Source organism: Homarus americanus, unplaced genomic scaffold, assembly GCF_018991925.1.
Source record: "Homarus americanus isolate GMGI-L3 unplaced genomic scaffold, GMGI_Hamer_2.0 scaffold15682, whole genome shotgun sequence".
Classification (NCBI taxonomy): Eukaryota; Metazoa; Arthropoda; class Malacostraca; order Decapoda; family Nephropidae; genus Homarus; species Homarus americanus.
The window spans coordinates 135,001-160,014 of record NW_024752436.1 but is presented as its reverse complement, the minus strand read 5'-3'; the positions used below and the strand labels follow the sequence as shown (position 1 = coordinate 160,014).

Below are 25,014 nucleotides of genomic sequence, written 5' to 3'. Positions count from 1 at the left end.
AAAGAGGCAGTAACAAAGGGAGTGGAAGGGTGGATCTTGTTAGTGGGGCGGTGACGTGTACTGAGGGAGTAACACAGCTCACGCCGTAGAGGAGAGAGAGTATAGCCGTCACCTACATCTTTTTTAGAAGAGACTTAACCTGATGAAGTTACCACATCCAGCCTGTAGTACTAGGGTTTCTTGACCTGAGGGATGATTATAATAGATAAAAAACAGAGAACAATTAAAAAATAAAAATGATTCGTACACATACTTACACTCCCTAATAAACAGTTGATTTATATCATTAAACAGTTTCAGTGCTTGTGTTTTCATTAAGTATATAATATTAATAGGCAGGACTGTTTACTTGGCCCTGGGAAGTAAGATGTTCAGCCGCCCTGGTATTGGTCGTGGACTGTCTCAGCTATCAGTGTGTTGCCTCGTTTAGGAAGTTGATTCCAATCAAATATTGATCATGAACATTTTTGTATTTATGAAATCAATACAAAAAACAAAGGGGGGGGGGCGAACGTTCTCCAGGTGTATATTTCACCAACTTGCAGGTCTTGTGGGGTGAAGGGAAACGCCAGGCGGTAATGAGTGCTCGTGGTGGAGCTGTGGTGTTAATGCGGACTCACCAGCTTAACATGATATACGTCACAATGTTGTGTGTGGACAAGATGTTGTTAAGTTAAACAGTTGTATCAGGATATTTACTCTACGCCGTGGTGTGTGTGTGTGTGTGTGTGTGCGAAGCTGAGGTTATACACTAAGCAAGTTACACTCCAGTGGAATTATTGTATTACCTGATATACTGGCCATGTACAGTCAACAACAAACAGTATGGACTACTCTGCTGTGCGTAACAATATGAAACACTGCGAAACCTGTGAACGTATACGGCGTCAGGTGGTTGTTATCGCTCATTTTCTATATTCCATCGACCTTTGGGTGATCGATATTAATTTGACTGCCTGTACACCTTGCCTTCAGAGCTTTGATCATAATACCTGCAGTATAAATGTGGACTACAGTGAGCTCCATACTGACTATAAAAGAAGGACTCTGGACACAGAAAACAAACGACTAGCGACCTCGTGATGACTTGCCTGCATAAATAATCCAACACAATTTAACTTAAACTTAAAAAAAAAATCCTCATACGCCAAAACTTCAACAGCATCCCTGGCTGAACTACCAGGAGGAATTGTACTCTAATCCCACCTGACTGGGGTAGATAAACAGGTACTGGTAGACAGGTGACCAGAGGAACGTGGATCATCTTGGGACGGAAGAGGAAGTGACGAAGGAAAAGAGAATGTACAGTACCTTACACTCTATAGCTTGAGGCTGTGACTGGTGACATGGCAGGGGAGGAGGTGATGGGAGAGTCATAAGGGAGGGGGAGAAGATGAGGAAGGAGGGGGAGGAGTGGAGGAATGGTTGAATGAAAAAAAAAGAAGAGAGGAAAGGGTTGAAGAAAAGAGACGAAAATGGAAAAGGAAGAGGATGGGGTGAAAGCAAAATGAAGAAAGGAGATGAGGGAGATGAAAAGACGGCAAGAAGAAGAAAGGAGAGAGAAGGAGAAAGAAATGGGGAAAAAAAGAGCAGGAAGCAGGGTTAGGAAAATGGAAATAGGAGAAAGGGAACTGAAAAAGAAGAGGAAAGAAAAGTTAATCAGTATGGGAGAAGAAAGATGGAAGAAGGAAATCAGGAAGGAGCAAAGACGAAGGTGGGGAAGAGGAAGAGAAGGATGGAATAAAAGAGGAGGTTAACTGACAAAAAACACAGTGAATAAAGGAAATAGAAGGAAGGACTGAGAGAGAAAGAGAGAGAAATAGAAGAAGGGAAGAATTAGAGAAATTGAAAGAAAAATAACTACGAAAGAAGAACAAAACAGAGAGGAAAACCATCAATGAAGTTCTCAAGACTAAGAAAAAATGGATAAATACATAAAAAAAATCACATTGAAATAAGATAAAAAAGGCAAAAAAATTAAGAAAAAAAGAATAAGAAGATGAGAAAGAATTAAAATTAGAAAATAAATAAAAAACAAAGTATATACTAAATGCGTCTTTTCGGTGGAGATAAAGCTTACGATTTTTAAAACACTAATAGGGCAGTTCGTGATATACCAAGGAATTCTGTACTAGTGTGGCAGCCTCGAGTAATTTAGATGGACTGTACCTGGCGAGCACCTGGAGAGAGGGAGAGAGAGAGAGAGAGAGAGAGAGAGAGAGAGAGAGAGAGAGAGAGAGAGAGAGAGAGAGAGAGACAACAACGCAGGTAAAACAAATACTGTACAGGCAGAGGACGTGAATGCACAAAATTGGACAAAGAGGAAGGTCAACAGAGAAGAGTGTGTGTGTGTGAGGCGTAGGCCACGCACAAGGGGGGAGATGTACATGAGAGAGTGGGCAAGGAGGGAGATGGGACGTGACCACAAAAAAAGATATACAGTACTTTGAGTCTTGGAAGAATACAAACCAGAATAACGCCTAAGTTATTAATTAAGTCCAGTCGGTAGGTCACAGACAGCGTACCCTGGTTGTAGAGGGCGGTTGGTGTCAACGACCGTCTTGACAGATATTGCAAGTCAATATCGGTCCCATTCATTGACAATTGGGACAACTTCTATGGCAGAAGGGACCTTTATGCTAGGGATGGGGTGCACTTGTCTCGGGATGGGGTGGCAACCCTGGCTGGGTCTCTAGAGGGGGCAGTTCAAAGGATATCGAAGTCTTTAAACTGCTAGGGGAACATATGGGCACGGGGGTGGAGGAGACTGCAGTGGGAGCGGGTAAACAAAGTAAAAGATTACAGGGAAATAGTGTTAGGAATGATGACAAAACTAAATTAAACAGGGAGTTTAAAATTAAACGCGGTAAAGGGAGGACTCAGAACACGACTAACTTAAATGTCTACTATGCGAACAGTAGAAGTATGAGAAACAAAATGGATGATATTAGGGCCTTGGTATGTACCGAAAAAATCGATATAATAGCATTCACTGAAACATGGATCAACCTAGACTCACGTGAGTTGCCGGTCGAATACCAAATTGCGGGTTACAATTTGTTCCATACCGATAGGCAGACCAGGAAAGGAGGCGGAGTAGCAATCTATGTTAGGAATAATCTGAAGTGTGAAATAAATAAGGAAATAAAAACTGAGCGGAATACAGAAACAATTTGGATAGAATTAAGCGACGGTAGGGAAAAATTAATCACAGGAGTAATATATAGACCTCCCAATCTTGATAGAGTCAATGAGCGACTTATCTGGGATGAAATGCACAGGGCTTCCATACACAACAAAGTCTGTATAGTAGGTGACTTTAACCTTGGCCAAATAGATTGGACTGACCTTACGGGTAACTCAGAATCAGAGGATTTTCTCGAGACGGTCCAGGACTGTTTCCTAAGTCAACATATAACCGAACCCACACGGGGTAATAATATACTGGATTTAGTTCTGTCGAACAGAGAAAACCTCATTAGCAATGTCGAGGTAGGGAACGAACTTGCAAACAGAGATCACAAAGAAATTAGATTCCAGTTAGATTTTCAGGGCAGACATAAGGAAAATTCCACTGAAGTACCAGATTTCAGAAGGGCATACTTTGACAGTTTAAACAGGCAGCTGAGAGAGGGGGTGTTGCGCTTGTCCGTGAACCTGACAGATGACTCAGACCTGATAACGAGATCTGAGATTGCCGAGTGCCACGACAATTTAAATAATGAGTTACTTAATGCACAAAGGCAGAACATACCATACAAAAAACTCAGATCAGACAACAATGACCCTAAATGGATAAATAATTATTTAAAGAACATCATTGGCCAAAGGAAGGCTATAGGTAGAAGGATAAAGCGTGGCGAAATTTACCTCCAGGATTATTATAAGATATTGGCGAGTAGGGTTAAAACCGAGATAAGGAAAGCCAAGAGGAATAATGAGGTAAGGATAGCAAGGGAGGTGAAGACAAACCCCAAAGGATTCTACCAAATGCATCAAACTAAAACACGAGAAAAGATTGGACCAATACGGTCAGATACCGGCGAGCTCACTGATAACGACGGAAAAATTAGCAATAATTTGAATAAAAAATTTTCAACAGTTTTCACCACTGAAAATTTAAACATGATACCCGAGGCTCCGATTCTATTCAGAGATAGTGAAGAAAACAAATTAAGCGAGATTGTAGTGACTTGTAACGATGTTAGTAAGCAAATAGACAAACTAAAGCCTAATAAGTCACCTGGTCCCGATAAGATATTTGCCAGAGTATTAAAGGAATGTAAGGAAGAGCTTAGTATGCCCTTAGCAAAGTTGTTTAATATGTCCTTAAAAACAGGTGTAGTACCAGAATCCTGGAGGATAGCGAATGTAATACCGATTTGCAAGAAGGGGGATAGATCACTATCCTCTAACTACCGCCCAATCAGTCTAACATCAATAGTAGGCAAATTACTGGAAGCAATCATTTCAAACTCTATACGAAATCACCTGGAGAAGCACGGATTGATCAATGATTCCCAGCATGGCTTCACAAGCGGACGTTCTTGTCTAACTAATCTATTAACATTCTTTTCATCAGTTTTCGAATCGGTGGACGAGGGGCACAATTATGATGTGGTATATCTCGACTTTAGCAAAGCCTTCGACAGAGTCCCCCACGAAAGACTAATTAAAAAGTTAGAAGCACATGGCATCAAAGGTAACATCCTTAAATGGATTAGGGCGTAGTTACAGGACAGGAAACAGCGAGTGAGCATTAACGGCACTAAGTCCCATAGGAGCAACGTCACAAGTGGAGTTCCCCAAGGCTCAATACTTGGACCATTACTATTTATTATATACATAAACGACATCGATATCGGCATAGACAGCAACATAAGTAAATTTGCTGATGACACTAAAGTAGGACGTGTTATTAAATCTGAAGAGGACTCTGCAAAACTACAGGAAGATCTAAACAAATTTTTCAAATGGTCTGAAAAATGGCAGATGAAATTCAACGTGGACAAATGTAAAGTACTCAGTATAGGAGATGTAAACAGGGAAACCAGATACCAGATAAACAACGATGCCATAGAGAAATCCGACTGCGAGAGTGATTTAGGAGTAATGATAAGTAGGAACCTTAAGCCAAGTAAACAATGTGTTTTTGCTCGTAATAAGGCTAATAAAGTACTTGGGTTCATACAAAGGAGTGTTAGTTACAAGACTAGCGAGGTCATCCTAAAACTGTATCTTGCTCTTGTGAGACCACACCTGGATTACGCAGTTCAGTTCTGGTCACCGTATTACAGGATGGATATAGAATCATTGGAAAGAATTCAGAGGAGAATGACAAGACTAATCCCGGGCATTAGGAACCTTGAGTATAGAGACAGGTTAAAGCATCTTAATTTGCACTCCCTCGAGAGACGTAGAGCGAGGGGCGACCTGATAGAGGTGTATAAGTGGAAGTCAGGGCTAAACAAAGGGGACATTACAAAGGTACTCAAACTATCCAACCAGGAGCAAACTCGTAACAATGGTTTTAAATTAGACAAATTTAGATTTAGGCGTGAAATAGGTAAACACTGGTTTGGAAACAGAGTAGTGGAGGAATGGAACAAGTTACCAAATATCATCATTAACTCGAATACGCTGAATAGCTTCAAACATAGGTTGGATGCTTATTTGAGCAATAGGGATTGGGTGTAAACGGAACTGCCCAGTATGGGCCAATAGGCCCGCTGCAGTTTCCTCCATTCTTATGTTCTTATGTAGTACGCTTCTTTAATAATAATAATAATAATAATAATAATAATAATAATAATAATAATAATCAACGGTTTATTGAAAGAGCTTGGCAGCCAGAAGGCTGAAAATATACAGTTACATATTTGGGGAATGGTTTTCGAATTACAAATAATATACAAGTAACATAAGTGATACATATATGATATATAATAACTAGATGGGGAAAAGCTCAAACTACAGGGCATTTCAACAAAGTGACAGTGCAAGAAGTAGTATTTACTGGGAGTGAATACACTGGTTTATTACAAGTTATTGATAATTTTTACAATGGTTGGGACTGGGCTGTTCTTATAGCGATTAGTTCGTGCACGTATGGGCTGGATGCGGTTGTGGTGTCGAACAGTAATTCTCGGGCTAGGGATCTCAGGTGGTAATAGGAGCCGGTGTCGAGGATGGTGTAGAAGCTTCTTACCAAATTTGCAGATAAGGTCGTGGTGATGGTCAGCGAGAGTCGAAAGGGTCAGTGTGTTGAGCGCTTCTTGATATGTGGAGTAGGAAGGGGAGAGAATAATCTTGCATGTCCTCTTTTGCACTTTTTCTAGGTGTTTACGTTGTGTGGCATTTAGGGAGGAAGACCAGGTAGGGGAGGCATAGGTGAGCTTGGGAAGTATGAATGTTGTGTAAACACTGATGAGCTCGGGTGCAGGAACTCCGAGGAACTTGAGTCGGCGGAGGAGGTGGAGACGGAAACTGGAGGATTTGACAACTTCCCTGACATGTGGTTTCCAATTTAGTTTGTTGTCTATGGTGACGCCGAGGAGCTTCGTGGAATCTACAACCTGGAGTGTGTTCGGACCTAAAGTAATGGAAGGAGGTGGCACAATGTCGGAGGAGAGGTTGATGTGCATAACCATGGTCTTGGTATGGTTGATGGTGACATGGTTGTTGGTGGCCCAGTTTTGGAGACTGTTCAATAAATCCTGAAGGGCGGTATAGTCGGGAGCAGAATTGTTGACGCTGATCCCAAGGTGGAGTCGTCGACAAATTTCCAGCGAGCAGGGGTTTTTCTTAGGGCATCATTGATGAGCATAAGGAAGCAAAGTAGTCCCATCTTGGTGCCTTGGGGGACCCCACTGGTGAGTGACTGAAAGGTGGAGACAGCCCCTCGGAAGCGTACAGCTTGGCGTCGGTCACTGAGGAAGTCTGTAAGCCATGGTATGAGACTTCTCCGAAGCCCGAGGTCAATAGCTTTGTTGATGATTATATTGTGGTCGACTAGGTCGAATGCTTTAGTGAAATCAATGAAGGCGACAGCTACAGACGTTTTTCGTTTCTCGAGATGGCGGTATATGTAATCGAGACAGCTGACAAGACAGTGAGTGGTGGAGGAAGTTTTCATATTGCCAAATTGCTGAGGGTCTACGACTCCTGCAATATCAGCATAAGCCCAGTCGAACACAAAACTTTCACAGATTAGGCTGGGTATTGGGGTGATTGCAATAGGTCGTAGCTGATTTAAGGATTGTGGGCTGGTTGACTTGGGCACTGGTGATACATAAGAGGTCTTCCAGTCAGCTGGGCATCTGGCTTGACTGAGAGAAGCATTGATGATGGAGCATAGGGGTTTAGCAAGCTCCGGGGAGAACTCCTTGAAGAGTTTCATTGGTAAGTCAATGAGGGTGGAAGAGCGTTTTAACTTCAGTTTGTCCAGGCGTTTTGCTACTTCAAATTCTTCTACTAAGTCAGTGGGAAGGGGGGCTGGTAGGTAAGCAGGGAGAGTGGTTGTGTCAAGGCGGGGGAGCGTCTGGCATATAGTAGCGAAATGGTTATTTGATTGCTCAGCTGCGTCAACATTAGTGAGATGGCTAAGGAAGGGGAGGGGGTGTGTCTTAGTGTTTAGCCCACAGAGTTCTTTAAGCTTACCATACCACTGACTGATGTTGGTCTGCTTCAGGTGTTGTAATTTGGTTGGGTAGTGGGACTTCTTTGCAGTGCGTATTTCGCGGATGACTCGGTTGCGAAGGAACCTGTAGCGGATGTGGTCATTGAGATGAAAGGCTCTGTCTCTCTGTTGCATAAGTCTTTTGATCCGAGGTGTGATCCAGGGCAAGTCAGCTGGGTGAGATCTGACGGACTTCTCGGGAAAGAAGTGGTGGTGAGCTTCCGTGGTGGTGTTGGTATAATTTATCCATTTGGTTTCCACGTCATCCACGCTAAGTACTTCAGTCCAGGGATGGTGAACTATCCACTGCCCGAAGAGGCGCACTGCAGAGTCAGTAATCGGCCTGTAGGCCTGTAGGCCATTTGCCTCTGTCTACTCATAGGTATTTGAGAACCTGGATATTAATTGAGTGTGGTTGTTCTGTTGGCGACAGAGAGAGTTTTTTTTTTAACGGTTAACAAATTTATTGACAAAGCTTGGAGTACAGTTTGCCTATTCTGAGTAATTTAGTCAGGTCTTGACACTAATCACTTCTCACTGCCATGCAGGACAGAGGATCATACACAAAGAAATACAACATATTCATTCGCAGTATATATAGGTCAGAGTCATGTGGGTGATGTCACTGTTCACTGCCAAGCAGGACAGTGGTTCATATACATTGGACGTCATATTCTAATTGAGGACTAATCAGTGTGGTCTAGCAAATTTGGGATAAACAGCAAGAATGTCCTCAAACACCCCCGATTCAATGTAGTAATTACAAAGTTCAAGATACAATAAGCCAGGTGGCCTGAAGTCTTTGACAGTGTCGCATTCAATAATATAGTGTTCAAGTGTATGCTTTAAAGGTGAATCACAAAGTTTACATGTTGAGTGTCCCGGTATGGGTACAGCGTTACTAACTTGCCAGATGTGTCTGTATCCTAGCCTAATTCTGGCCACGACTACATCACATTATCTGGTTCTGTCCTTATGCTGGCCATACCATTACCGCATGTCACAAATATTTTCATATTTACTAATGCTACAACTGCCAGGTCTCTCTGCATTTCTCAGTTCTTCTAGATCAGAGTTCATGATTCTGACTTGAATGTTCTTAAGTACAGCATTGGACAGACCAAGGTCACGGTCAACATTTTCTTTCTTACATGCCTCATTGGCCAGTCTATCAGCACGGTCATGATACCTAATTCCAACATGGGGCTGAATTCACACAAATTCGATGCGAAAGTTGTTCTCATTGGCAGTTATCACATTTCTTTTAATATCATAGACAACTTTAGACATAGAACCTGACGAACTGTTCATTGATTTCAAAGCACTTTGAGAGTCACAGAATATCACCCCACCTCCATTTTCTTCAAGGTAGCCTGTTGCTAAGTAGATTCCAATTAGTTCAGTTTGTGTTGTGCTGGCCCAGTTGTTCAGCCTTTGTTTGTTTGACACTATCATCTCTTTTTCTTTATATATTACAAATACACAGCCTGATCTACCTGTGTTTGTCTGCACAGAACCATCAGTAAAAGCATAACATTCACTTGATTTAATACTCTCTATGTGTCTGTTAATAGTTTCTAGTGTGGCACATCTCACCACATCGGTGTTTAACATTTGCTTACTACCAACAGGAGTGTAATTAATAGGAACTGAGATAGAGGAGAGTGCCTGTGGGAGAGAGTGAGAGGAGTGTGTGGGAGAATGGAAGGAGTATGTGGGAGAGCGTGTGAGGAGTGTGTGGGAGAATGAGAGAAGTGTGAGAGAGTGAGAGGAGTGTGCGTAGGAGGGTCAGAGGAGTGTGTGGGAGAGTGAGAGAAGTGTGGGAGAGTGAGAGAAGTGTGAGAGAGTGAGAGGAGTGTGAGAGGAGTATGATAACAGGGCGTAAACATAATGTGTATGGGAGAGAGAATTAGAGAGGAAGAGTATGGAGTAGTAAATGGGAGAGAGAAAAGAGAAGGAGGAATTTTACGATGGTGGAGAGAGAGAGAGAGAGAGAGAGAGAGAGAGAGAGAGAGAGAGAGGTTTTACGATGGTATAAGGGGGAGGTAGAAGTAAACACGAGAGACAGTCAGTAGACGTAAAGTAGAGTGAGGAACGACCCGCCTGTAACACCACCCAAAATAAACTAAGCGAGGCAGTGACGCGGTGAGTATCTTATAACACATGTCTGTCACTCGGTTACCCACACCTGCCTGCTGTTATAATTACGATTTTTATGATGAGATTATTTTCACTTGAGATGTTAAGGTATGAGGGGGGGCTGGGTGGGGGGTTAGTGGGTATGAGGGGCTGGGTGGGTGGTGTTATGGGTGAGGGGGCTACAGGTGCGGGTATGAGGGGGCTGGGGGTGGGGGTGTTATGGGTATGAGGCTGGGGGGGGGGTGAGGGGAGGGTGGGGGTGTTATGGGGAGGGGCTGGTGGGTGGTGTTATGGGTATAAGGGGGCTGGGTGGGGGTGTTATGGGTATGGGGAGGTCTGGGTGGGGGTGTTATGGGTATGAGGGGGCTGGGTGGGTGGTGTTATGGGTATGAGGGGTGGGTGGGGGGTGGGGGGTGCATGGTTTATTTATGGGTATTGTATTATAAATCTATTGTTTAAAATTGAATTGAGATAGAAACAAGATAAGATATTAGTTGATGGATTACGATAAATAATTTGTAACTTACGTATTGTACTGTATGTAAATAGAAGAAAATATCCTTTAATTTACACCATGAGTGGGATTCCCGGCTGATGATTAATTGATAGATAGAATTTCTCTACTATCAGAAGGCATTATTGTTTTATTTACATGTAGCAGGTAGTAGGCAGCTATCAAACAGGGAGGTACTACAGCCTGGGAAGATATTGGAAGCATAATGTGGTGTCTAATGGTAGACCCCGATGCCATATGGCATCACAAAAATTGTGACCTTGTCCCAAGTTGCTGATCTGACTTTCTGCCTCATTTACACACAATTGCAGGGTCTCAATTGTTTCTCTTACTATTGACAACACAACATACATATATTGTTTCTCATTTGATTTTTTTTAATTTTCTTATTTATTTATGGTTCTATATTATTATTATTATTATTATTATTATTATTATTATTATTGTAATTTGTATTTTATAATTTGTGTTATTTATTTGTTTATTATTAATATTATTATTATTATTATTATTATTATTATTAAAATTTTTAATTAATTAATTATTTATTCCTATATTTTACTCCCCAGGCCCCGAAGTGGGTCAGTGACCCGTGCACGGGTGGGCTAATCCCAATTGAAAAAAAAACCTTATCCAGTATTAACACTGTGGGTCATGACCTCGTTTCTCGGTTTATTGAAAGAGCATGGCAACCAGGAGGCTGAAAATATACAGTTACATAATTGGGGAATGGGTTTCTTGATTGACAAACAATATACAAGTAACATAAGTGATACAAATATGATATACAGTATAATAACTAGGTAGGGAGAAGGTTATACTACAGGGCATTTCAACATAGACAGTACAAAAATATAAGATTGACTGGGAGTGAATACACTGGTTGATTACAAGTTTTTGATATTTTATATACTGTATATATTCTTTTTTGCAATGGTTAGGACTAGGCTGTTCTTATTGCGATCAGTACGTGCTCATATGGGCTGGAGGCGGTTGTGGTGTCGAACAGCAGTTCGCGGACGAGGGATCTCGGATGGAAGTAGGAGCTGGTGTCGAGGATGGTGCAGAATCTTCTCACCAAATTTGCAGGGGAGAGAATAATCTTGCCCTCTTCTGCATTTCTTCTAGGTATTTCCGTTGTGTGGCATTTAGGGAGGAAGACCAGACAGGGGTGAGCTTGGGAAGTATGAATGTTGAGTAAACACTGGCGAGCTCGGGCGCAGGAATTCCAAGGGATTGAGTCGGCTGAGGAGGTGGTGACGAAAACTGGATGATTTGACATTTGTACTGACGTATGTTTTCCAATTTAATTTGTTATCTACAGTGACGCCGAGGAGCTCGGTGGAGTCCACAACCTGGAGTGTGTTGGGGCGTAAAGTAATGGAGGGAGGTGGGACAAGGTCTGAGGAGAGGTTGATGTGTATAACCATGGTCTTGGTATGGTTGATGGTGACATGGCTTTTGGTGGCTTAATTTTGGAGACTGTTCAATATATTCTGGAGGGCGGTGTAGTCGGGAGCCGAGTTGTTCACACTGATCCCAATGGTGGAGTCGTTGACATATTTCCATCGAGCAGAGGTTTCTCTCAGAGCATCATTGATAAGCATGAGGAAGCAGAGCGGTCCCATCTTGGTGCCTTGTGGGAGTGTGTGTGTGTGTGTGTGTGTGTGTGTGTGTGTGTGTGTGTGTGTGATCATTCAATACTACTATCCTGAAAACAAACAAAATCTCCATCCTCTTAAAAACAAACAAATAAATATTTTAGACAAACAAATACACAAACAAACAAATCTCTCACCCATACCACAACACAATGCAGCTCCTCTTCACCTCCACTGACGTCACAACTCCTTCACACACACACACTTACACACACACACACACACACACACACACACACACACACACACACACACACCCAAGAATGCGAGACACGAAGGTAAGCTAATGATGGTGATAACAGGAAGAGATAATAAATACAGGAAACTTGAGAGATGTACCGCTGTATCAGGTGGTGGCCTCCCTGTAGAGATACCCAGAGCTTGTGCACGACCCAGGTGGTGAAGGGTGGGTGGAGTGAAGGTGTGTGGCTTGGTGGGTGGGCAGGTGGAGTGGAGGAGGTGGGTGGGTGGGTAAAGTAGAGGGAGGGGTAGATGGTGAGATTCATGGCTAGGTGGGCGAGAAAGGAGGTGGGTGGGGTAGAAGTAGGTGGGTATAGGAGATTGGAATATGGATTGGTGAGTGGGTGGAGGTGGGATGGAACAGAGTAGGCGGGGTGTAGGTGGATGGATGTGTAGGTACGGCCAATGAATGGATAGGTAGGCAAAGTAGAAGTGGATGAGTTAAGTAGTTCAGATGGATGTGTGGGTGGGTAGGATTAGTGGATGGATTGATTTGTGAGGTTGGTTGAAAGTATATCACAAGGAAGTAGATAGTCGAGTACCTGAGTAGATTTAAAGTTACAGAGACAGACAGACAGACAGACAGACAGACAGACAGACAGACACATAAATAACTCCACTTTTATTTCCTGTTTACTATGATGAAAATTCGTTTATATAACCCGGGTTTATTTCCTCGTTAACCACCCTGTATCTCGCTAGCACTGACTGTATAAACAATAAACAATACACACGCGATGATGGACACTGGCAGAAGACTGAGGACACCAGTGGTTCACAGTAGAGAAAAAGGACATCGCGGAGGGTCGTGGGTAGATAAGTGTGGGGGAAAAGTAGACTGAAATTCCCCCAAGTACATAAATATAGTGGGCTGGTAGATAAGTGAGAAGGAGTAGATTGTGATAAAGGTTAGGGTTTAAGAGGCATTTAAGAAGATATTTATTGAGATAAGTAAAGGAAAGGGTAGATAGAGGAGGAAATAAGGTATAGAGGAGGCGTAGAGAGAGAGAGAGAGAGAAGAGAGAGAGAGAGAGAGAGAGAGAGAGAGAGAGAGAGAGAGAGAGAGGAGAAAGTACCCCTGAAGGCAACAGGTTCAAGTCCCGGCCGTGTGAGGTGGGTGTAGGGGTGTAGGGGGGGTGTGGTGAGGTGGGGAGGTGGGGTGTGTGGGGTGTAGGGTGGGGGGTGTGGGTGTGTGGGGTGGGGTGTAGGGTGGGAGGGGTGGGGTAGGGAGGTGTGGGGTGTGTGGTGGGTGGAGGTGGGTGGGTGGGTGGGTGGGGTAGGTGGGGGTGTGGGGCAGGGTGGGGGTGTGGGGTAGGGTAGGGGTGTGTGGGTGGGGAGGTGGGGTAGGGGTGGGTGGGTGGGGTGTAGGTGTGGGGTGTAGGTGGGTGTGGGTGTGTAGGGTGGGGGGAGGGTGGGTGGTGTGTGGGGTAGGTGGGGTGGGAGTGCAGGGGTGGGTGTAGGGTGGGTGTAGGGTGGGTGTGGGGTGAGGGTGGGGTGGGGTGTAGGGAGGTGGGGGGTGGGGTGTGTGTGGGGTGTAGGGAGGTGTGAGGGGGTGGGGGTGGGGTGTGGGAGGGGTGGGTGTGTGGGGTAGGGTGGGGTGTGGGGTAGGGGTGGGGGCAGGGTGGGGGTGGGGTGAGGTGTGGGGTGTAGGGTGGGGGAAGTGAAGGGGTGTAGGGGTGGGGGTGTAGGGTGGGGGGTGGGGTGTAGGTGGGTGTGGATGGGGTTTGGGGTGTGGGGCAGGTGAGTGTGGGGGGTGAGGGTGTGTAGAGTGAGGGGTGGGGGTGAGGGTGGGGTGTAGGTGGGGGTGTGGGGTGGAGTAGGTAGGGGTGTGGGTGTAGGTGGGGGTGTGTGGTGGTAGGGTGGGGTGTGGGTGTAGGTGGGTGTGGTGTAGTGAGGGGTGGGGGTAGGGGTGATGGGTGAAGTGGTGGGGTGGGTAGGGTGGGTGGGGTGTAGGTGGGGGTGGTGGGGCAGGGGTGTGGGGTGAGGGGTGGGGTGAGGTGGGTGGGGGTGGGGGTGCAGGGGGGTGTGAGAGGGGTGTGGGGTGTGGGGTGGGAGTGTGGGGTGTAGGATGGGGGGTGGGGTGTGGGGTGTGGGGGTGGGGTGTGGGTAGGGTGGGGGTGTGGGGTGAGGGTGGGAGGTAGAGGGTGTGTGGGTAGGGTGGGGGTGTGGGGTGGGGTGTAGGGGTGGGGGTGTGGTGTAGGGTGGGGGTGTAGGGGCAGGGGTGTGGGGGTAGGGTGGGGGTGTGGGGTGTAGGGTGGGGTGGGGTGGGGGTGGGGGTGGGGTGTGTGAGGTGGGTGGGGGTGTGGTGTGTGTGTGGGGTGTGGGTGTAGGGTGGGGGTGGGGTGTAGGTAGGGGTGTGGGGTGTAGGGTGGGGGTGTGTGGTGTAGGGTGGGGGTGAGTGTTTACTAAAATTATAAATCGGTTAAATAGCAGCAGTAACAACAACAACAATTACAATAACAATAACAAGAACATTAATGACAACAATATCAATAATAACAACAAAAACAATAACAATAGCAAAAACTATTAAAACAACAAAGTTAACAGTAACAACAACAACAATAAGAGTAACAACAACAACAACAACAACAATAACTATAACAAAAACAATCACAATAATAACAGCAATAACAAGAGTAACAACAACAACAACAACAATAACTATAACAACAGTAACAACAATAACAACAATATCTATAACAACAACAATAACAATAACAATAACAAAAACACAAAAACAACAACAATAACAACAACAACAACAGTAACAAAAACACAACAACAACAACAACATCAACAACAATAGAAGCGCCGGGAGTAACAGCTGTGCAATCAATTAGTTGGATTATATACACCCGCTATAGACGCTGTGATAGGTGTGTTTACAGCGGTGATCAGCCGGCCAGATGAACCCTCAAGATTATTCACACAAAACACTTCCCATTGGCCTTGTATGTTGGTGCCTGATAACAGTAATAATGATAAAAATGGTTTAGTTACTACTGCTTCTACTACTATAACAACAACAACAACAACAACAGTAACTGCTACTACTACTACTATTACTACTAACCATACCTTCGCCACCATTTTATTGCCTTAATATTAAATATCCTAAAACATAAGTAGCTATCACAGCTGTGTTTAGTTAGTTGAGCCGCAGATCTATGCAGCATTCAGTGACTGTTGCCTCATAGTCAATATCTGCAACTGTTGTCGGCTTTGGGGCCGAAGCTCTCGTTCCCCTGAGGCAGAGCAAAGCAGACCTAAGGAGAGAGAAGGACAGTTGACATCTCATCCAGGCTGTAACATAACTTCTGGGCTGCTGCTTCTGTTCGGAGATCACCTCCGCGAGTCTGGCGTAGAAGCATCTTGCACTTGGTCCCATCCCACCAGAAGTTGTGAACACTACTACTACTACTACTACTACTACTACTGCTATGTATATAAAACAATGGATCTCAGATTACAATTTCTGTGTGTGTGTGTGTGTGTGTGTGTGTGTGTGTGTGTGTGTGTGTGTGTGTGTGAGAGGAAGAGCAGGCGTTACACCTGGCCTGTCTATCACCATGAAGCAATGCGTATTTTTTGTGATTTCCACTTTTCACACCATGCTTTTCTTGCTGCAACCACAACTCTCTCTCTCTCTGTCTCTCTCTCTCCCTCCATCTACCTCCTCGCTAAAACTACCTAAACCAATTACGTCAAGATGACCTTCACCACTCTATGTAAGTCCTTCAGTAAATTCCTCTGTAAATCCTTCAGTAAATCCCTCTGTAAATCCTTCAGTAAATCCCTCTGTAAATCCTTCAGTAAATCCCTCTGTAAATCCTTCAATAAATCCCACTCTCAATCCTTCCGTAAATCCCTTTGTAAGTTCTTTAGTAAATTCCTCTGTAAATTCATCAGTAAATCCCTCTGTAAATCCTTCAGTAAATCCCACCTTAAATCTTTCATTAAATCCCTCTGTAATTCCTTCAGTAAATCCCACTTTAAATCCTTCATCGTGTTAGAGCTCTTAGCTGCTGACTTAACTACGTGTTGAGGTGTGTTGGAGTGTGTTGGGGTGTGGGGTGTGTTGGGGTGTGTTGGTGTGTGGGGTCTGTTGGGGTGTGTTGGGGTGTGTTGGTGTGTGTTGGGGGGTGTGTTGGTGTGTGTTGGGGCATGGAGTGTGTTGGGGTGTGGGTGCTGGGTGTGTTGGGGGTGTGTTGGGGGGTGTGTTGGGGCATGGAGTGTTGAAGTGTGTTGGGAGGGAGTGTTGGGGTGTGTTGGGGTGTTGGGGCATGAGTGTGTTGGAGTGTGTTGGGGCAGGAGTAAAGTTGGGGGTGTGTTGGAGTGTAAGTTGGGGTGTGTTGGGGCATGGAGTGTGTTGGAGTGTGTTGGGGGCAGGAGTGTTGGAGTGTGTTGGGGCGTGGGGTGTGTTGGGGTGTGTTGGGTGTTGGGGCATGGAGTGTGTTGAGTGTGTTGGAGTGTGTTGGGGTGAGTTGGGGTGTGTTAAAGGTGCTGGAGTGTGCTCGGTCAGGAGTGTTGGGGTGTGTGTGTGTTGGGGCATGGAGTGTGTTGGAGTGTTGGGGGTGTGCTTGGGATGGGTAAAAGGTGTGGGCAAGGGGTGTGTTGGCATGGAGGGTGTTGAGTGTGTTGGGGTGTGTTGGGGTGTGTGTGTTAGTGTGGGGGTGTTGGGGCATGGAGTGTGTTTGAGTGTGTTGGGGGTGTGTTGGGGTGTGGGGTGTGTTGGGGTGGGGTGTGTTGGGGCATGGAGGTAAGGGATGTTGGGGCATGGCGGTTAGCATGGAGCTTGCTGGAGTGTGTTGGGGCATGGAGTGTGCGGGAGTGTGCTGGGGCATGGAGTGTGCTGGGGTGTTGGGGGATTAGCCCACCTGGCACGACCCACATCGGGGCCTGGGGGCAAAAATGTAATAATAATAATAATAATAATAATAATTCAGATAAGTAAAATGTATAATAAAATATAAAAATATAAATAGAATAATAAAATAATAATGATAATAATAACAACACTACTACTACTACTACGACTACTACTTTTTTTTTTTTTCACGTGGCCTCCAGCCTCCCCCAATAGCCACACCTTCGCCACCATTTATTTACCTTAATATTAAATATCCTAATACATAATAAGCTATCCTATCTGTGTTAAATTAGTTGAGCCGCAGATCTATGCGGCATTCAGTGACTGTAGCCTCATAGTCAATATCTGCAGCAGTTGTCGGAGTAGGGGCAGAAGCTCTCGTTCCCTGAGGCAGAGCAAAGCCGACCGAAGGAGAGAGAAGGACAGTCGACATCTCATCCAGGCTGTAACATAACTTCTGGGCTGCTGCTTCTGTTCGGAGATCAACTCCGCGAGTCTGGTGTAGAAACATCTTGCACTTGGGCCCATCCCGCCAGAGGTTGTGAACACTAGAGGAGTGAAGCTGCCTGGATCAACGTTTTGAATTCTCTCCCCATATGCCCTTCTCTTGTCGTTCACGTTCCTCCTATGTGCAGCATCGAGAGCTAGGTTACGGTGACAAGCGGCCATGGGATCAAAAATCCTGATGTCGAAGAAAGCTCGCTGTCCCCGCGTCCAGAATCCTCGAGCACTGACGTCCACACGGGCTTCGTTAGATGTGTTTGAAGTCCTGTGTTGGAAGATCTCGCCATCCAATGGAAGGAGGGTCGGTTCTACCATGACGTCCCGGCAGATTTCCTTCAGCATATTTGCTGTGAGATCCCTTACCTCGTCATGCCTCATGCATATGAAGCACCCCTTCTTGCAGACCATGGCGTGATCGCCATCATAGGAAGAGCCACACACGCATTGGGAGGGCAAACCTTCTACTGGCCAACCGTACCTTAGAGCAATGGCATCTGTAAATTCTTGTTTGTTAAGACTGAAACCATTTGCCCTTATCGGTAACGTAGTTAACCAGTTCGAGGCGCCCACCTCCTGCGCTATAGCTACTTTTTTTTTCAAATTTTCTGGAACCTGCAGCAATAGTTGCTGCAACATATCATTTTGGCAGTGCTGTCGATCTGTCGTAATGGACCTACGAATCTTATTTACTTCGCTGGTATCCACTTCCCCTGTTGCATTCTGGGCTATTATGTGGTCCGTGAGGGCTGCCGTGAGCTTAAGTGAATTTTGATGTTCAGTGGCAGCAATCTCCGCTGGATTAGTTAGTCCCATCCCTCCCAGTCTTGGTGGAAGTGCAAGAAGTGCTCTTTCTGCTGGGGTTAAGTCAGGGTGTTTCACTAGTTTGGGAATGAACTTGACACTGATAGCTTCTTCCAGAGGGTGGAGGAGGGGTCCGATCTCAGGGATGGTACGCATCAGGTAGTTCCAGCGATGCTTGACTCCATGGGTGAATGCTGCAAAGGCCGCATGTGGCTCTGTGTTAGCAATCTCAGACAGAGCTTGGATTTCACTAACCCACTCATTCACCTTTCCCGCTACGTACTCGGTCTTGAAGTCCGTAGTGCCAATTACTGCGTCTAGATGTCTTTGGCCGTCCTTAGTTATTTTGACCTCACTTCCGCCAAAAACCTCCAATGCCCGTTCATAATGTTCTGGCTTCACGATGAGGAAGGACTTGCTGGCGTTTGGGTGGTACCCTATTTGTGGACCTCGCGATGTTACCAGGTCCCACCACTTTTTGATGCCCTCCACTTTTCCTGCTCCTGTAAGGTCATCAGCATATGCCATTTGTTTGACCCCAGTTGTTTCAAATTTTATTTCTTGTTGGAGCACTACTACTACTACTACTACTACTACTACTAATAATAATAATAATAATAATAATAATGCTAATAATAGTAATAATAATAATAATAATAATAATAATAATAATAATAATAATAATAATAATAATAATAATAATAATAATGATAATAATAATATAATAATAATAATAAAGAACCATAAAGAAATCCAAAAATGAAAAAAAAGATCAAAACTGCGAAGCAAAATACAGTATGTATGTTGTGTTGTCAAAGTATGAGGAACAATTGAGACCCTGCAATTGTGTGCTGGGGTGTGTTGGGGTGTGTTGGGGTGTGTTGGGGTAGCATCACAAACTCCGCCATCTTTAATACTTACCATTACCAGCTGTGTCTTCTCAACTTCTCTTTACTGCCTCTCTACCGATCATCTCTTTCTCTCTCTGCTCTGCCATTTCTTCACCAACATTTCATTATCTCTTCACTTAGCATCTACCTGTCTACCATATCTCACCACCAGTCCATCACACCTCCCCCATATCTTCATCCACTCACCCCCATACTATTCCTGCTGCTATTCGTTCACTATCCTCTCACTCTTTCTTCACCTTCCACCCAATACATCATCAACCCCCAACCATTCCTCTACCTTCTCTTCACCATCTCTCTATACAACACCATCACCACGTGGCAGCTTCCCCCCAGCGTGACTGTGGCTGGCTTTCCCCGAACAGCAGCTTGGGTGTGGAGTGCCATCAGAGTTTTGGGTGCCAGAGTGCCACAGAGCGGGTAAACGATGTTTGACGAAGAGGTGGTGGGAGAGGGGAGGGCAACATGGTCAAGACGAGGCCCCAGAATATGAGGGGTGATCGAGAGGGCACCACATAATCTAAGGTTGGGAGGCCAGGACGTGAGGCGCCCGGATGAGGGTGGTGTGGGGAGGTGACGATGGGAACACTACGGAAGTTGCAAGAATGTCCGAGGGTGACAGAGGGCGTGGGAGGGGCCAATAGAGGGCGACTAGTAGGGGAAGGAGGGGCCTATTAGAAGAAGAAGGAGGGAGGAGAGGGGGACTAGTAGGAAGAAAGGGAGAAGAGGGACTGTGGGAGCAGGAGGGGGCCTGGAGATGAGGGACTATTAGAAAGGAGGGCAGGAGGGACTGGTAGAAGGGGCCAGAAGAGGGGGTTTGGGAGAGGAGGGGGGGCCAGAAGGGGGGACATTATTGAGGCAGGAGGGGAGACACACCAGATGGGACTATTAGAAAGAAAAGGAGGGAGGCCAGGAGAGAGGGGGACTAGTTGGGGGAAGGAGGGGCCAGAGGGACTATTAGAAGAAGGGAGGGGCCAGGAGGGGGACTAGTAGGGGGAAGAAGGGGCCAGAAGAGGGGGACTAGTAGAGCAGAGACTGGAGATGGGGACTGTTGAAGAAGGAGGGGCCAGGAGGGGGACTAGTAGGGGAGGGCAGGGGGACGGCTAATGAAAGGAGGGGGGCCAGAAGGGACTATTAGAGGCAGGGAGGGGCCTGGAGATGAGGGACTATTAGAAGAAGGAGGGCAGGAGGGGGACTAGTGGGGGAAGGAGGGAGGGCCAGAGGGGGAGGGACTAATAGAAAGAAGAAGGAGGAGATGACCAGGAGAGGGGGACTAGTGGGGAAGAGGGCCAGAAGGGGGGGGACTAGGAGGGAAGGAGGAGACGGAAGGGAGGACTGTTAGGAGGCAGGAGGGGCCTGGAGATGGGGACTAATGAAGAAGGAGGGAGCCAGGAGAGGGGGACTAGTTGGGGAAGGAGGGGGCCAGAAGGGGGGACTATTAGAGGCAGGAGGGGCCTGGAGATGGGGACTATTAGAAGAAGGAGGGGCCAGGAGAGGGGGACTAGTTGGGGAAGGAGGAGGGACGTGCAGTAGTTATCGTTAAGGGAAAGGGGCCGTCATCTGTAGGGAGGGACGAAGAAAAATTGTCGTCAAGGGTAAGGAGGTCAGGAAGTACGAGGAAGGCATCAAAGTGTGCCACACCACGGGGGATGAGGGGAGGGTAGGTAAGGGGAGGTCCAGGAGAATGAGGGAGAAGGGGGTGCCAAGAGGACTGCCAAGGTAAAGGGAGCTGCGGTATTGTGCAGTAATGCTGGCGCCTGACATCTTGGCAGCGGCACCAGCCACCACCTCGGGTTTGCTCCGGTTTGTTTAGTCTTTTATCACGAGTCTGCTGTAGTCTCAACTCCTGAACCTGTTTCTATTCCCGTGTCTAAAATTAATATTTTTTTTTCCTTTCTTTGTATATACTATTGAATTTTGTTCTATGTTACTACTCTCTATTGTATTCTTATTCCCCAACGCTCTCTCTTTTTCTGTATGTTTTTCTGTCTGTCTGCCTGTCAGTCTGTCTGTCTGTCTCTCGTTCGTTGTTTTTATTTTCAAAACAGTAAAATAACGTAACATTAAATTGCTAGCAAATAAAGTTAATAAAAAAAATATTGGAATATAAACAAACTTAAAAACAACCTCAAAATAAGAACTACAACATCTATGAAAGAACACATCAGTAAGCATTTGTTAAAATTATCATCTTTTGAGACTTTCCCTCTATCCTGCAGAGCTGCCTTGTTTCCTGCTGAGACAAGAGATTTTGAGAGTGTTATGGAGAAGAGCTCTCGATTCAAAATATTTTCGGAGACTTCCGACGTGCCGGAATTTCCCGGGTGGAATAATCCCGTAAATATATATATATATATATATATATATATATATATATATATATATATATATATATATATATATATATATATATATATATATATATATATATATATATATATATATATATATATATATATATATTGAAGTGATAACCATGGAAACATTATAAGATGTTCTTATTACCACCAAGCTATTGTACTATTCCAGATGATACTAAATGTTACATAATACTTCCTTGACATAGATGTATAGTATATATCAGGTGCCTCAAAGAGAGCTCAGGTTCTCAACTGGCTCAGCCATGTTAATATTGTTATTATTATCCACTCTGTATCTGTGTTTTTCTGGCTAAATAAACTGTTTCAATTCAATTGTTTCAATTCAATAATCTCGCTAGCGTTCTGCCTTCGTTTATTGGCAATCATACATCTTTATTGCTGCAACAGATGTGTTCTACTCTGATACTACTGGTCCTTAACAAGAACCCAAATACTATATATACAGTATCTGGGTTTACCTATGTCGCTTCACCAACTATCAACATTATGTTTTCTCCAAAACCATCAACATTAAATGGGGCGGGTGGCCAAGTGACTGCACCACACCGCACGCTTCCTCACCCACATATATTCCCCAGTTCGATTCCCTTAGCCGGTCCCAGAATGGAGCACCACCATTCCACCAGAATGGGTATTAACTTTACAATTGGGAGGTGCTGGGACGGGAGTGAGTTATGCCGGCATCATTGACTCACTGTGTACCAAAGGCTTTTTCTTCATTTGGTTGTATCTACAGAGTCCTTAACGTGTCGTCAGATATATGATCCACTTTCACTTTTCATTATCTTAATACACCGTAGACACATATCGTTGACGTTATAAATATGTTTGGGTGTAAATAACTAAAGGCTGATCGTTCTACTCACCTGTACTAAAACAACCCCGAGATAATACCTTCACATGAGTGTCTCTCTGGGTATAAACACAGCTACTGTACCTCTCACCTCTCCTGCTCAGGCCTAAGGTTAGGTTAAGTCTACTTTAAACAAGATTAGGTTAGATAAGTTTAGGATAGGTTAGGTTATGCTGCAGTAGACTAGTTTAGGTAAGATTAGCCTACAGTAGTTAGACTTAGCTCAGATTGAAATGAATTAGACGGGATTTTGTCGAAATATTTTTTGACGTCACCAACCACAGCCTGTCTGCGTCTTTGGCAACGTGTTGAAGCGGTCAAGGCTGGCTCACTACCAACCCGTTTATTTAAGTGTTTCTCGAATCTTTTAATACGTATCACTTGATTGTTCGTATCATTAAATGGTTCATATGAGTTAATGATTCATGTGAGTCGATGATTCACATGAGTTGACGATTCATATGAGTTAATAATTCATATGAGTTGATGATTCATATGAGTTGATGATTCATATGAGTTGATGATTCATATGAGTTAATAATTCATATGAGTTGATGATTCATATGAGTTGATGATTCATATAAGTTGATTAATCATATGCGTTGGTGGTTCATATGACTTGATGATTCATATGAGTTGATGATTCATATGAGTTGACGATTCACATGAGTTGATTCATTGTGACCAAGTCCCAGGATGCTGATCTGACTTTCTGCTTCATTTATACACAAATGCAGGGTTTAAATTGTTTCTCTTACTTTGACGACACAACTTACATAAATAGCTTCTCACTATTGATCTTTATTTTTATTTATTATTATTATTATTATTATTTATTTTATTTTTTCATAATGCTTATTAATTATTATTATATTATTCTTATTAATAATATTATTATCATCATTATATTTTGCCACCAGGCCCTGAGTGGGTAATTGACCTGTGCCCGGGTGGGATAATCCCGTAAAAAAAGAAAATGAACTGATGGATCTTTGCTTCCAAAACTTCACACTAGTTTTCCCTGGATTGAGAAGGGAAGCTGTGTCGCGCCTTGAACACTAAACATTACAACCAAATGTCCTGTCTCCCAAAGGCTTCAATACATCTGAAGAAAAACAAAATTACTGTATTCTATGTCGTGAAAGAACTGCTCGTGTAGTTTCTGTATTTTGAACAGTAAACAAAAGCAAATATTTTGTAAGACTTTATTTACAAGGACAGCTGATTACAATTGGATTTTCCACCGTATCTGAGGTTTGGTTGTATATATTGTGATCTGGTATTTTAATATGCTGTCAAAATAAATTAGTAAATTAATGCGAAGTTCTTACTGCAAAAAAGAAAAGTATTTTTTACTTAGCTGCTAAATTTCTTTGTGATCCATAATGAAAAAAAAAACATCACCCAAAGAAGAATAAGACACCAGATCAGGTAATTGTACTGTAGTATTTTGAGGAATGTTTAAAACTTTTTCCCTTATAATTTTCTTTTACTACGACTAAAGTCTTGGTGTACAGTAATCGATCAATACTTTACGGTGTTCATAATAGAAGTTAATCCTCTCTTCATGTTGGAACTGAGACAAACACTCGGGTAGTGACGTCGACCAGTGAAGGGTAAGAATCACTTAACATCCATCACCATTAAGAGTTGGCTTGTCGACGATTACCAACAAGTGAAAACAACAACAAATGAATTGAAATACGTGAATTTACTTGTACTCAGATACCTCGATTTAAATTTTAATTATTTTTTGTAGGAATAAACCTTATAATGAGATTTCACACTGAGCTATCTTTGTAGAAATTCACCCTTCATCCATAAACTCGTATATAAATGCTTCCAGTTGCTTTAGTCTCAAGCAATCACGTCACCTGGTGGTAGTTTCTTGGATAATGACGTCATCGTAAACAGAGCTCAGGTGATGGTCAACAAATCAGGAAGGAGGATGAGGCGCGGGGCTTCCCAGTGCACCACCACACTGGCTGATGGTCCCTGAAGTCGTAGTATGTTAGTTTATTACCTCGTGGTGGGTTCCTGTGTAATGGTGTGGCCCTGGCTGCTTGGCGGGGAGGGGGGGGGGTGGGAGGGGGTGAATAACAACTAAAGGGTCACTAATTACACCTGAATGTTAACCACCATGACCTTATCTAACTTAATCTGCAGATTTTGCTCCCATATTATACCACCTGAAAATTAATCACCCTGACGCTGGCCTAACAAAGGATAGGGCGAACTGTAAATTGTACACTATAGAGGTGATCTTAAACTAAAATTAATTATGTGTCTCTTAGCATGCTTGGATGTGTGTCTGTGTGTTCTGGTCTATGCAGGAAGATGTGTCGGCGTGAGTTTACGAGCGTTTATGTGATGCGTGTACAGTATGTGTGTGTGGTCAATGGAAACAAAGTCACAGGAAAAAATGTCACATGACTTGTACACATTGACAACACAATATA

General features: G+C 44.2%; 1 protein-coding gene across 4 annotated transcripts in view; it reads left to right on the top strand.

Annotated features, from left to right (window-relative positions):
- Positions 1-25,014, top strand: part of LOC121855089 (irregular chiasm C-roughest protein-like) — a 222,377-nt gene that overhangs the window by 69,168 nt on the left and 128,195 nt on the right. The window lies entirely within an intron of this gene.